This window comes from Dermacentor albipictus, chromosome 1 (genome assembly GCF_038994185.2).
Source record: "Dermacentor albipictus isolate Rhodes 1998 colony chromosome 1, USDA_Dalb.pri_finalv2, whole genome shotgun sequence".
Taxonomy (NCBI): Eukaryota; Metazoa; Arthropoda; class Arachnida; order Ixodida; family Ixodidae; genus Dermacentor; species Dermacentor albipictus.
The window spans coordinates 278,352,166-278,367,395 of NC_091821.1; positions in this window are offsets into that span (position 1 = coordinate 278,352,166).

Genomic DNA, 15,230 nt, shown 5'->3' on the forward strand with positions numbered 1-15,230 from the left:
CCCTAGTTCTGCCAATTTGTAATTTGTGTACTTGAAAGGAGCACTTCCGTGCGACCAAGGTTGCTAAACCCCGCTTTCCTTCCTCCCGTATCGATACAACCCGGTATCCCGGGAAGGTGGGCGCGTCATCGAGAGTTTCTTGTAAAAGAATTACGTGCGGTTTGACCGCCTGTGCCGAAACGAATTGCTGCAGCGGAGCTTTGCGCCGTTGGAAACTGGCACAGTTCCACTGCCACACAACCAACTTATTGGGATTGACCGCCATGGTGATTGCCTTGGATTGGCCATTCCACCGTCTTGTTGACGGGGACGGCGCTTGCGGGTAAAGGTGCCCGACGGGGCTCCCTCGAAGGCTGTCTAGCCGTAGCTAACGCGGCCTGTGCACTTTCCAGGGACGCCATCCTTTTAAGGAGGACAGTCACGCTTTCAGCGAGCTGCTGAATAGCCCGCTGCATGCTTTCTAAGTCCTTGTTATTGGACTCGGTCTCCATAGAGTCAGCGTCCCCCTCTGGGGGCGCGGCCCTACGTTTACCCGAGCGCGCCTGTGGCTCCCCTGAGGGGGGCACCGGTTGCTTCTCGACTTGCGAGGGGTACGACTTACGGAAAGACTCAAAGTCGGCCCTCATCTGCTGCATTTCTGCTTTGAGTCGAGCGTTCTCTTGCATGAGTTGAGCGACTCTGGGATCAACCTTATGCTCCGGCAATGCTACCTGCGTTACCTTTGAAGCCGGCGTCGTCTGCTTCGACTTGACACGATCGGCCCAGGTTGGCGTTTCCTGGATCCGAACCCGGGAGTTAGAGCGCCCTCGGGAACGAGAGCGCCCTCTGGAGAGGCTGCGTTGTCGACCAGAGGGCGTGACGGAGCGCTCCCTCCTGGGGGCTCCCGCCGCGCTGGAGCCACGTGGCCTGTTCTCCTTGGCCAGCTGTTGCTGCTGGTGCTTGTTGTTGGCGCGCTTACGGCGCCGTCGGCGTCTGCGTACGACGTATGGGACTTGAAAGCGCTGCTTACACGTTTTGTCCGCCGTAAGATGCGGGCCTCCGCAAAGGGCGCACTTCGGCGAACACTGGTGGTCATCGGGTGGTGAGCTTAGTCCGCAGCCCCGGCAATCCTCATTGGTGGGGTTGGGGCAGACGTCCGCGCGATGTCCCAAGCCGCCACACGCGTAGCACACCTCGGTTTGGCGTTTGTAGAGCGTGCAGCGCAGAAGGCTGACGCCGCACATGACATAGTTAGGCACTTTCATGCCGTCGAAGAGGACAACCACTGTGGTGGTGTTCTTAATTCGTTTGACTTCCAGAGCCTTCGGGTTACGATGGTTGACAATCATGCGCTGGAGTTGGGCCTCGCTGATGTCTGCGTCGACCCCTCGTATGACCCCTTTGCAGGTGTTGTCTGGGGCCGCTATGTATGCGGCTACTTTGTAGAGTCCTTCGCTTATGCGGATTTGCTGGATTCCTGCATAAGCGGCGGCGTTCTTCTTCTCCGGGGTGGATACGACGAGAACGTTTTGAGTGAAATTAGGGCAGATTACGTCGCCCTCAGTTTCTGTGGGGGCTAGTGCAGCCGCCATGGCCAAGGCTTGAGCCAGCTTGATTTGGCTTATCTTCTTGACGTCAAGCCCGCCCCTTGGGCGGACAATAATTCGTATGTGCTCCCTAGGTAGTCTGGGGAGCCTCGACGAGGCTGCGAGACGTTGCAACACGCCTTGCGGGGCAGCCGTGCGGCAGCCACCCTTCGAGCCCATGTGAGCTCTCTTGCTCGTTGAAACTGGTGTTTCTTGCAAGGCTTTCTTGTGCTTGCCCAACGCTGTCGTCCAGCCTGGGCTGTTGGCTTCTTCGGGGGAGATTGCCTCTCCTAACACCATTTCCACTTCGGGCATAATGCCCCTCTTCGTCGCGTTAGGCCTAAGCCTACCCGCGCCTAGCGTCGCCGCGGCGTGGTCTACACAAAAAGTTCCACGGCTTCCGCGCAAAGGCCACTCACCAAAGGAAGTCCTCAGAAGAAACCGTGTCGAATGGCGTGCATTTCCGTGGTAGGTGACAGAAAAAGCAGACCGAAAATATTTACGAAAGCGGGAGCCGATCTTTCCACGTCCGCACTAGTCGGCGCCTTCTTCTTCTTCCAGTATGAGAGAGAGAAGGCAGCACTGATCAAAGAGATACAGTATTGTGATCAGTTATTGGCACAGAGACAACGGCTGTCTGAGAATTCTGTAGGTAGTACAGAGCGAAAGAATGAGGAAGCATCTAGCAGATTTTCGCCAGAAGCCGACGAGAAGAGTAGTGCCTGTGAGATTGGCTGCCGATTCATGAGTGAAGGGGAAAGGCTAGCCGCTAACGATGCCTTAGTGGCAACAGAGGCCGTTAAAGGCCGCAGTGAGAGCGACGAGGTGCTGTGCCAACAGATGACTGTAGAGACAGCTAGGCCAGCTGCGAACAAATTGGCACAGTTATACCGAGCGTGTGCGTCGCTGGTAATGTTAGCGGGGTTGCTAGCGAAGAAAAGGGTACTGTTGACGCGACAGACGCGAGCACCCATGTCAGGTCAGATCTGCGTGCAGAAGTGAGGTGCGAGCTGGACGGTGCAGTTGAGAATAGTTCTCGGGGTGGCGAGCTCCGTAGCTCACAAGAGAACAACTGCATTGTTCAGGGATCGGTGCGGCTCTCCGCCAGTCTAGATAGCCTAGAGAGGGATGGTTCAGTTAGGAATCATTCGGACTGTGCGCGTGAGACAGCGATCGATACCGACGGGCTGTGTGCCGATGCACAGCGTGAGCTGGGCAATGTAGTAGAGGGCAGTTCGCAAGAGTGCGAGTTGTCTTACTCGAGTAAAGCCTGCTGCATTGTACCAGAGTCGGTTGAGCTGTCCGCCAGTCGAGGCAGAGCGAGTGTTGATTTAAGTGAGAATCACTCAGACTGTGTGGGCAAGAGACCGATCCGGGCCGACGAAATGTGTACCGGCCAGTACGAGGCACGTGAAGGCGACATGAAAGCAAGTGCAAAGAGAAAGCGCCGTAAAAAGAAGCGCGGTAAAGACCGAAAGTCGGTAATTAATGTAGCGCCGCCAATGATGGCGAGAAACCCAAAAGGGCAGGGCGCGAGGAAAAAGATGCGGTCGTCTCGGACGATGTTGACGCATCGAAAACGTTCGAGCCACCGGTCAAAAGGGGACCGCGAAGAATGTTCTGCACGGACGCGGACAAAGGGCACGAGGCTGTTAAACTCCTCGTCGTTCCGTAGTTCTTTTCATAGCTCAGCGTGCAGTTCGAAGAAACGCAAGGTGGTAGGACGAGACCAGGTGGGGAGTAGCGACGCGGTCAATCGAGTTTGTGTTGAAAGCGGGACGCGGGGACGCAAATTGGCAATAGACCGTAACGTCTTGGGGGAGCTGATAGTGAGCCAGCCCTTTTGTTGTTCCTCCGTTGCCAGAGTAGCTTGTAAACTTCGACCACCCCGGGTCCGGCTGAAAGTGTGAGTCAGTCGTAAGCAATCGGGAACGGGAAGCCAAGAGAGCTTCCGTAGAAGTAAAACGTGTTATTTTGTTTTTATTTTTGAGCATCGGAAAATTTCGCGATTTGAGACTAGGTTTTCTTTCAATATGTAAGGTTTGAGCTTTGTTTGTGTTTTCGTTCGAGAAGCTCGAGATTTGAAAGATGCGTTTTAAGTAAACATGTAGTCTCGCGAGATGCTCATTAATAAGTAAATAGGCTTTCTTTTTGTGTGTGTGAGTAACCTGAAGGTCAAGGTTATCGTTGAGATGTCTATGGTAACGCGCGTGCGTGTTATTTAACCTTCTTTCTTTTTAAGTGTTTTTGAATTTTCTAAGGTTAAGCGCGTAGATTTTCAGTGAGTGCATGATTTGCACGGAGAAGCGTTCTTAGTTCCATTAGCGCGTGTCCTGTGTGGACGGAAGGAAGCAGATTTATGACTGGGTTGCTCGTGTGTTGAGGGCAGCCGTATTCTGACTTCTCTTATAAGTACGCGTGGAACGAGTTATTAAAAGACGCATTAGTTTAAGGGTTCTGCGGAGTGTGTAAGTCCCGCAAGTTTAATTGTTCGTTTACTTCACGTGTCCTGTAGGACTTTCAGGGAAGAAACGTGTGTAAGCGCAAAGTTTGCCTACAACGCAAGTACGCGTTTTGTTTAGTGACCACAAGGCTAGTGCGCTTGTGATTACGTACTTGTGAGGTTGACCAGATTGTTCAGTGGCACCAATACGTGCGATAAGTACGCCACTGCGATAGATTGGAAACATGCTGTTCGTGTAGTTAGGCCACTTAAGTTATGTTCGGCTGTTTTCATTTGTTGTTTGCATCGTCAACGACCCTTTTGTTTTGCAACAACAATAGCACTCTGGTCTTGTCGGCAATCGAGGAGAAATGGATAGCTGTTTGGAAGGGTGGTTGGAACTGTTTGGTCAAAATTGGGGAAATAAAAGATCAGGGTTCATTTTGACTCAGTAATAGCCTGGCGGGTCAGGGGTGAAGAGCCTGCGCTTACGCGTGGTGCAGCGCTGTGTTTGGTTTGTTTGACGTATGTTCTCCAGGGCCCAGAATCCCGAGGGTTGTCAAACGAGGCTCGACCCCAGTACCCTGCAGCTTCTTTCAGCGTTCCTCATGGCCAGCGAATTGAGTTCACCGGCCATTCAGAACAACCGGGGCGAGGACGAGCTGTTAGATATGGAGCTGTTTCCTGCGATTACTTCGAGTTCCCCAAACCACTTCGAGTCGCAGCACAGCTAATTGAGGAATGCCGAAGCAGGAAAGCACATTCCAGAGGAGCGGTCGAGCAAACAAGTTTAAGGCAACAAGTTCACGTGCCAACAAGTTCGTGCGCCGCCGGGATTAGCAGGTGGGCCTCGGACAATGGAGCATGAGCAGCCCTCCCCTTCTCCTCGTTAGAAGTGCATTGCCGGTCTGCGAGGCAAGACCGCAGAGAGCCGCCAGGTGTGACACCGCGACACGGGCGCCTACCATTGGCTGAAAGTGGCGTCATCGGAGCGGACTCTCCCATTGGTCAAACATGACGTGACTTACAGTGTTCGAAGGGTTTATAAGAAGCCTTCCAGAGAGACCTGAGCATTCTGGGACATTCCCTGATTCCCTGATTCACCTCTCTCGAACTTCTTGCCGCGGGCCGCAGCGTCCGAGTTGCTGCCGGCCCGTAATGACTGTACGTCTGTTAGTTGACGCTCACCTCCCTGTACATAATGTAGAATAAATCACTCCCAAGTTTGGGTTTTCATCCCGAAGTCCGTCCTCCAACCCCTACAGTGCTTAGAAGAATTCAAGCTATTAAACTGGGAAGGCTTAGGAGTAAAGATCGATGGCGAATATCTCAGCAACCTTTGGTTTGCCGATCACATTGTTCTATTCAGCAACAATGCAGACGAGTTACAACAAATGATTGGAGACCTTAACAGAGAGAGTGTAAGAGTGGGGTTGAATATTATTATGCAGAAGATGAAGATAATGATAATTAGCCGGGCAAAGGAACAAGAGATCAGGATGACCAGTCGGCCACTAGAGACTGTGAAGGAGTACGTTTACCTAGGTCAATTAATCAGAGGGAACCCCGATCATGAGAAATTCACAGAAGAATAAAAATAGGTTGGATCACATACGGCAGACATAGCCAGCTCCTGACTGGAAGCTTACCATTATTATTGAAAAGTAAGGTCTGCAATCAGTGCATTTTGCCAGTGCAATATGTCCAGTGCCAATGCATTTGCCAGTGCATTTCCCAGTGCATTTTGCCCGTGCATATGGGGCAGAGACTTGAGAACAAGTTAAGGACCACGCAAAGAGCGATCGAAGATTGCTAGGCATAACGTTAAGAGAGAAAGAGAGTGGTTTGGATCAGAGAGCGAACGGGTATAGACGATATTCTAATTGACATCAAGAGGAAAAAATGTAGCTGGGCAGGTCATGTATAGCGCCGGTTAGATAACCGTTGGACTATAAGGGTTACAGAATGGGTATCAAGAGAAGATAAACGCAATCGAGGACGACAAAACACTAGGTGGAGCGATGAAATTAGGAAATTCGCGGGCGCTAGATGGAATCGGTTGCCGCAGGACAGGGGTAATTGGAGATCGCAGGGAGAGGCCTTCGTCCTGCAGTGGACATAAAACAGGCTGTTGATGATGATGATGGGGGGTGCCCCCCCCCCGAAAAAATATCCTGGGTACGTGCCTGCGCGACTCGCTTCACTTGCGATTGACACGGTGCTAAAACTTCGCCGCCTAATTCTTGAACGGCGTACACGCGTATTCGGCGCTGCATAATTTCTTGCCTTTACGCAGCGTGCCACCCCTGAAAAAATCTTCGGCGCCCGATATTCGCTGCAGGCCGTGAAACAACACAACCGAAAGTGGCGGGTCCATATTGTAAACGTGCTTTCCGAAGCAGACGACCGAACTTGGTACGACCCATTTTAGCACAGAGGGCGCTTTTTAGCACCTTTTTCGGGGTTTTTCCATTTCTTTCCTTTTTTTTATTTGTCTGTCGTATTTCGGGTGCGCGGGTGTGCTTCGTGTACGTTTGTTTTGCAGGATGATTAGAGCGTCCTTTTGTGCCACGTGTTCCAACATGTGCAGCCTAGTGGGACGTTGAGTGTTTGTAGTCTATAAGTAGTAGCTTGGAAGTGGCAAGAGAAATAGCTATTAGTGGTTTTACTGTGCGTGTTTGGTAGAAAAGTGAGAACGTGACCGCGTGGTTGAGCGCGTCATACCTTTGATCTCCGCGGCATTGATTGTTTTTGAAACAGTGGTGAGAGTTGCTTTGCGGCATTTTGAGGATTTGGATCCTGTGCGTATCGGTTTTTTCTAGAAGGCACGTGCTCTCCATTGATATTGGCGGCGAGGAGTTACGGAGTCGCCATCTATCGGAAGCGCCTCGCTTGCGTAGTATGAGGGATCACGCGGCGCGCTCCTCATAGGTTTTGCTGTCAGCGCTGACTGAAAACACCACGCGCGAGCTCTCCCAGACATTTCTGTAAGTACTTTCGAAACGAGAGAAGTTTTTTACTGTCTAAATAATAATCTTGGGCAAACTGAAAGCACACGATCGTTTACAGCTGACGCTATCTCTTTACCGAATACGTACAGTGAACGCCACTGCGCGCGGTCGCCGCGATGGAGTCTCCGGAACCGGCTTCTTGCGTGAAAGGTAGGTAAACGCTGAGAGCAAACTATGTGAAATATGTTCTTATAGTGTTTGTATAACTAAATGGAGCGTAATAGAACGAAGCCTTGACGCAGCGATCGCGCAGATTCGCAGCGGCCGACTTCGCGTCTGCATGCTTGTCTCCGCACTGTTTCGCTTTCTCCGCGTGCGCGTTTTCGCACCGTGCCATAAGCTTTAGGCCGCAGAATATGTGCATTTGACAGTATACAAGCAACCATTTTTGCGTGGGCGCAATCAGAGCTGTTCAAAAATACTTTCATTGTAGTGACTTCGACGCCTGCGAGGACTGTGATGTGCCGTCGCGACGATTCAATCTTTTTTTTCTTTTAAATTCTTTGACCTTTCAATATTATTTCTCGAGTTGCGTCGCACTGTATGTTTATCGGTGTTCTCAGCGTGCAATTTCCCGCTGCTCCTTTTTTGTAATCCAGTGCACTAATTCATTACACAAACATGACCATATGCCATGCTTTTTTTTTTTAAATATGCTTCTTACCGCTGCCTTTCCACTCCACTGAACTTGCCGGTATCTATAGCATCGACAAATTCATAGACCAAACCGTCATGATATTAGTCGGGTAGCGGACTCGGGCGAGCGTCTCAGTGCGCGTTTTCAGAACATCGCAGACCGGGCGCCGTAGCAGAAATCTTCCTCGCGTCTGTGCTTGCTGCATACCCGAGTTCTAGCCGATGACTGTTTGCCGGTTTTATGTTTCGCGAGCGAAGCTTCACGCAGCTTCTTGTCCTGCGGCTACGTGTGAATAAGGCTGACACCGGCCTCCGTTACGTGCATCCGGCCCTGCGGCACCGAGCATTAGCCTATCATGTTGCGCGCCTTCAAAGGCAGCCACTACCTATGTAGTGCTTTGAAGCGTTGTAAAGGAGACACTCGAAGCGGGAAAATTTCGCCACTAAATGAGGACCGCAGCGTACGAGGGAATTTAAACTCGTTTGCAGCTCGCTTCGGCGCGCCCGAAGCAGCCGACGCGGCCGCTACGTCCACGTGATCCCTCCTAGCACGTCACGCCGACGGTGGCGCCAGCTTTTCCAGTGGTGGAGCTCGAGGCCAATAGTATTATAGTATTTGCAAAAAGCCGCATTATTTTTATGGCGAGAAAGCCGGTAAAGCAGGCAGTACGGGGGGCGACCCTCAAGGCAGAGGAGGAAACGGGTGAGAATGGAGAGGGCGTTTTAAGTAAACATGTAGTCTCGCGAGATGCTCATTAATAAGTAGATAGGCTTTTTTGTGTGTGTGTGTGTGTGAGTAACCTGAAGGTCAAGGTTATCGTCGAAAGGCCTATGGTAAAGCGCGTGTGTTATTTAACCTTCTTTCTTTTTAAGTATTTTTGAATTTTGCAAGGTTAAGCGCGTAGATTTTCAGTGAGTGCATGATTTGCACTGAGAAGCGTTCTTAGTTCCATTAGCGCGTGTCCTGTGTGGACGGAAGGAAGCAGTTTTATGACTGGGTTGCTCGTGTGTGTTGAAGGCAGCCGTATTCTGACTTCTTTAATAAGTATGCGTGGAACGAGTTATGAAAAGACGCATTATTTTAAGGGTTCTGCGGAGTGTGTAAGTCCCGCAAGTTTAATTGTTCGTTTATGTCAAGTGTCCTGTAGGACTTTCAGGGAAAAAAACGTCAGTAAACGTAACTGAAAAGTTTGCCTACAACGCAAGTACGCGTTTTGTTTAGTGACCACAAGGCTAGTGCGCTTGTGATTACGTACTTGTGAGGTTGACCAGATTGTTCAGTGGCACCATTACGTGCAATAAGTACGCCACTACGATAGATTGGAAACATGCTGTTCATGTAGTTAGGCCACTTAAGTTATGTTCGGCTGTTTTCATTTGTTGTTCGCATCGTCGGCGACCTTTTTGTTTTGCAACAGCAATAGTGGTCTGGTCTTGTCGGCAATCGAGGAGAAATGGATAGCTGTTTGGAAGGGTGGTTGGAACTGTTGTCAAAATTGGGGAACTAAAATATCAGGGTTGATTTTGACTCAGTAATAGCCTGGCGGGTCAGGGGTGAAGAGCCTGCGCTTACGCGTGGTGCAGCGCTGTGTTGTTTTGTTTGTTTGACGTATGTTCTCCAGGGCCCAGGATCCCGAAGGTTGTCAAACGAGGCTCGACCCCAGTACCCTGCAGCTTCTTTCAGCGTTCCTCATGGCCAGCGAATTGAGTTCACTGGCCATTCAGAACAACCGGGGCGAGGACGAGCTGTTAGATATGGCGCCGTTTCCCGAGGCTACTTCGAGTTCCCCAGACCACTTCGAATCGCAGCACAGCTAATTGAGGAATGCAGAAGCAGGAAAGCACATTCCAGAGGAGCGCCCAGGCAAACAAGTTGAAGGCCACAAGACAAGTGCAAACAAGCTTGCGGCCCCCAGGTCGTGCGCCGCCGGGATTAGACGGGGTCCTCGGACAATAGAGCCCAATCGTCCCCCTTCGCCTTTGAAGCAGACATTTGCTACCGCTGCGCGGCCGTAGCAACGGGAGCAGGTGGACCTTCGGACAATGGAGCATGAGCTCCTCCTTTGAAGAAGCGCATTGCACCACTGCGAGGCAAGACCGCAGAGAGCCGCCGGGTGTGACAACGCGATACGGGCGCCAACCATTGGCTGAAAGTGGCGTCATCTGAGCGGACTCTCCCATTGGTCGAACATGACGCGACTTCCAGTCCTCGAGGGGTTTAAAAGAAGCGTTCCAGAGAGAGCTGGAGCATTCCCTGATTCACCTCTCTCGAACTTCTTGCCGCGGGCCGCAGCGTCCGAGTTGCTGCTGGCCCGTAATGACTGTACAACTGGTAGTTGACGCTCACCTCCTTGTAAATAATGTAAAATAAACCATCCCAAGTTTGTTTTCATCCCGAAGTCCGTCCTCCAACTCCTACACGGCCCGCGTCCCTGTGAACGATAATTCCCGTATCCACACTATCTTCCGACTTCAATATTTACAGTGCGAAACAGTAACATAAACCTGAAAACGATGAATTTTTCTTTTTGGCGCGGCTGTGCACTACCTCCGGGATCGGCCCACGCAAGAGACCGCCAGCGTTTCCCGGTAAACATTACGGTTACCTAAGCTGCAGTTGCCGGGAAGCGTGAGCAGCAGTCGGGGATCTTTGAATGCTATCGCGTTCCACTCTTTAAGAGGAAGCTTAAGCGTCCTCCAAATATTAAAAGCGTAAGCATTTTTATGTTTACCCAACGAGAACACCGTCCATCATGTCATGCAAAACGATCGCTTTCTAGAGCCTGCAGCAGCGAGCGACTTCGTGCTACCTGCCGCTACGAACGAAGCGGCGAGAAAACAGCGCTCACGGAGCTCTCAGCACATCGCGATAAAGATCCCCGGCGAGAAGATTGCGCGCCAAGCCATCAGCACACTGTCGGCGCTAAAGAGCGACAACGGATGATGACCGGAATATCGTCGCCACACGGGTCGCCGCCACCTGCAGTACTTAGCTTGCATCGTCAATGCATTTTGCGACACCGTCCGCACCAATTCATGTCCCCGCAGTATTGTCCGTTCGTAGTGGTCGGGCAAAGTTCCCCAACACTGAATGACACCCGGCTGCGCGACGAGCAAGTGGCACCATGCTGAAAAACTCCCGGAGCAGTTTCTGCGTTAACTTTGTACAGAGCTCTCAAACAGTGCATGCGGTTCACGGAGCTGCGAGACATTTTAAAGCGATAGCGTTAAGGAGCTCGTGTCGCAGAAAAGCCGGTGTCGTCGGCGTCGGCGGCGTTGACCGTGAGCGATAAATCACGGCAGGCACTCCATAAATAAAAAGCAACTTCCAAGATGGGCTGGGTGGGAATCGAACCAGGGTCTCCGGAGTGTGAGACGGAGACGCTACCACTCAGCCACGATTTCGATGCTCCCAAAAGGTACAAACGCGCCTCTAGTGAATGCGGTGTTGCCTTCGAAACGAGCCGTGGAAAGTTATACTGTGGTGTATATCGGTAATTATGACCATGTAACTTACAGAAGTCGCAATTACACGAGTAGCGAAGTGCGTTTCGCTGCATTTCTTCTGCGCTTTCCGCACACGGAGAGCCATCTTGCGGCAAACACAGAAGAGCCCCTCCTCTCCATGTACGGCGCTGCCCCGACAGATGGCGCGCCACGCGCGCATTGGAGCTGTCGCCGCTCGGACTCTCTCCCCTGACAACGCTTCGCCTTGCTCCCTCTGTAGAATCAAGCGTCCTTCCTTTCTTTAGATCACTATATCTCTGCCCGTGCCGATCACGACGTTTGGCTGGCGTGCATCATTTCCCCCTCCGGGATACCGAGTTCTTTGGTTCGCTCCGCTTGCTCAGGCGCACGTTTCGTTGTTGCGCCGAACGCCGCGTTGCTCGACAATATGGCTCGACGCTCACCGCGTCCGATGCGGGGCGCCTCGTAAGTGATGGCTGCCCTGTAGCCCATTGTCTTACACCCCTTGGCGGGTCGACGGGAACGCTGTCGCGTTCCACTCTTGAAGGCGAAGCTTAAGCGTCCTCCAATTTTTTCGTGCAGATTCGTAAACTTCGTGCTTTAAGTCAAACGAGCGATTCTCGGAAATTAAAAAAAAAATACAGGCCTCGAATTTGTAACTGCACTCTAAAAGGAAAATCTGAGTAGACTACGAGCTAAGGCTTATGTGTAGATGTAAGCATAAACAGGACCGCTGGATTAACAAAACAAAAGCGACCTGAATCTCCGTCGTAGTTCGATTCTCGGCCGCTTGGCTGGGCCGAACGGCACTAGCGGTAGGGGACTGGAAGCGTCGAGTTTCCACGGAGTTCTAAGCGCCTTCCTCACGCGTTTGCTATGCCGATCCCAGACAACAGTACTGTGGTTTGCTGTGTAGCGGTACCACATGCAATTTCGAGCCAATTTAAAAATACAAACGTCTATGGAATAAAAGCATGCTGGTTTCTGTCAACGTGACACTATCTTGTCACTCCAAAGAAAAGTTATGAGCGGTAGACAAAAAGCTCCCAACTTGTACTTAAATTATAGTGCAAGAACTTTTTACAACATAATAGAGGGTCATTTCACGGTTGAAATGGCCACGCTTATCGAATTTATAGGTACTAGTAAAACACCGGCTTCGGCAACATGTCATGAATCAAAGCACAGAAGAGTAAACAGCGTTCGCGATTTGCTCCTGTTAACGCTAACTTGTGAACAAGCATATTAGTCGTAATCATCTCAGCATAAACGCAGTTTTCCATACGGTTGGCGTTTCCGTGGTCTACCTGACCCGTGTCCACTTTTTTTCGGCGAGCCATCGTCACGTTAGCCCAATACGGGCATCACGCCGACAGATGTGCCTCCAGCGGCGATGTACAGGCTCGTCCACTCTTAAGAGGAAGCTTTAGCTCGGGTGCTCCTATCTAAATACATGTAAAAGGAGAATTCGTTTTTCTAGGCAACCACTGCACCAAATTTGACAGGGTTTGCTGCATTTAAAAGAAAAACTTAAAATCTAGTGACTGTTGGTTTCGAATTTTCGATTTATGTCGTCAATTTTTTATAATAATTTGGCAAAAATCGCAAATTTTCAGAAAACGAAACTATCAAGTTTACAACTCCGTAACTCAGCAAGAAAAAATGATATCGTAATTCTGTGAATTGTACCTGATAGCACATCTAAAGCGGACAAAATTGATATGTTACACATGAACCTCGAAAAATGGCAAAATGTGTAATTATAACTTTTGAAGAACCCTCGTAAACAACGTAACAAATTCACGTAAGATGTAAACTGACATAACAAATTTGTCCGATTTGAATGGTCTAATGGATGCCGTTTACAGAATCGCGATATCTGTTCTTGATGCAGAGCTATTAGTTTGTAAACTTCGTGCTTCTATTTTTTTCAAACGTCTGAATTTTTGAAAATCCTTTTAACAAAATTCAAGCCCTAAATCAAAATTCCACTTCCAACAGTCACTAGAATTTAACTTTTTCTCTCAAATGCAACAAATTTCATTAAAATCGGTCCAGGGGTTATCTCAGAAAAACGTTTTTGCGTTTTTACATGTATTTGAATAGGCCGCGTCGGAGTTGGGCCCGAGCTAAAGCTTCCTCTTAAGGGCAAGATATAGTCCGGCGTAACGTGCGCGCGCGGCCACGCGCGTCGCGGTTAAGCGACGTCGGTGAAAAGCGCGCACTCTACAGTCCGGCGTCCCGGCTATAGTGAACTATAGTCCCGGCGTAGCCGGCGTGCTAAGGCGCGCTTGGCGAGCACAACGCCGCCGGCGCGGACATAGAGCGTGTTCTATTTCACGCGGCTGCCGCTAGACCAGAATGCACTGCGCGCTGCAGCGGCAGCGAGCAGAAGGCAGAATGGCGGCCTGCGGTGCGCGTACTGACAGTGCGGCTGTGGTTTTTTCAACACCCGTGTGGGATGACAGCGCGAGTGAGGACGCCTGCTTGAAGCGATTTGCAACCTTCCATGTGTATACGATGTGAAACGCATGGACCACCGCGACACAGAGCGCAAGAACAACGCGTGGGAAGCTATACGAAAGCAGTGTGGTCTCGCCACAGGTAAGCTGCATTTCGCAGCTCCTGTACCAGCTGGTGGTAGTCGCCAAGTTGAGGGCGCTTGTCGAATAGCTTTCGCATGTACATGCGTGGTCCGCTTCCGTTTTTGACGTAGCCGAAATACTAGCAATGCGAGTGCGATGTTCTCGCTGTCAGGCACGGCGGCCGCATTTCGATGGGGGCGAAATGCAAAAAACACCCGTGTGCTTAGATTTAGGTACACGTTAAAGAAGCCCAGGTCAGAAAGAAAGTGGTTTTCGCACGTAAAACCTTATGTTTTTGATTTCTGGCTGTCAGGACAAGTTAACGCCATCCCGCAAAGTTTTCATTTTAGCGCACAAACAGCGCGCGGAACGAGAAGCGCGCGCGCTACCCGAACGACGCGCATGCGCCATGTAAACAGCTGTTCGCCGCGGCGAAGTTGCGCTCCCGGACGCACAGATGGCGCCAGCCTCGAGCTGCGCGCGTACGCCGAACTCTAGAGGAAGCTAGAATTACTGTATATGCTACCGCAGGTAGCAGAGTTGCGCGTAGGTCCGCCATCTTGCCTGGCAAGCAACCAAATCTATGCGGCGAAGCCGCACTCTGTTTTTGCAGGCGACTTGCCTACCGTATTGTCGATCGACCGTGGGCGCTTTTGCATCGCTTGTGGACTGCTTTTCCGCCTAATCGCAAACAAAGTGCATCGAAACAGCTGACAATAAGATCGTCAAGAAAAGGCGCCGAGATCGGTCTCCACCGAAGCTTATGCCAAGCGTATCCGCCGAGTCCATCTGCACGCTCTCGGCTTGTTTAGGCTCAGGAATCAAGAAGTCTAACAAGGATAAATCACCATATTTCAGCTTTCGCATCAGTGTCCTTAAATTAACACAAGTAGCATGAGCGCACAAACAGCACAAGTAGCGATGAGCGCCGATGTGACGCGTCATGAACACAGGTATGTGCTGTCGCCGAAGGATCACAGTCCTAGCCCGCGCTTCTCTGACGAAGATATATGAATAGACAGACGTGTCGACTGAAAGGCATCGCTGAACTAAGAAAACGTTGCATATCCTTCGCGTGAAAAACAGCAAACGGCTATCCAAATCGGTAGTAACAGCCAATGCAGCATCCCGGGTCGTTGGTTCATTTAGGACTTTTTTCGAAGTTAAAATGCCAATCGCAAGTGAAAATCGGTGTTGTGGCGCTTCCGAGCAAGCTACTGAACATGGACGGCAAAATTTTCTTTGTGGTACAGGCGTGAGCTTTAGTTGCAGGGCGATAGCGCATCTACCATGACTGAGCGAGACTTCTGTGAAACTAAAACTGCTTCTTGGTCCTTGACATAGAAAATCATGCACATGAAAATCATGCATGGTGAATGGGAAAGTGTGCCAGTCACGTACGCCAACATTCAGTGGACGACTACTCCAAGTAAATACCTAGGCGTACCACTACAACACTACAAGGATACACAAGAATACTGGAAAGAACAGACAGACAAGGCTCGAGAGAAAACACAAAAAT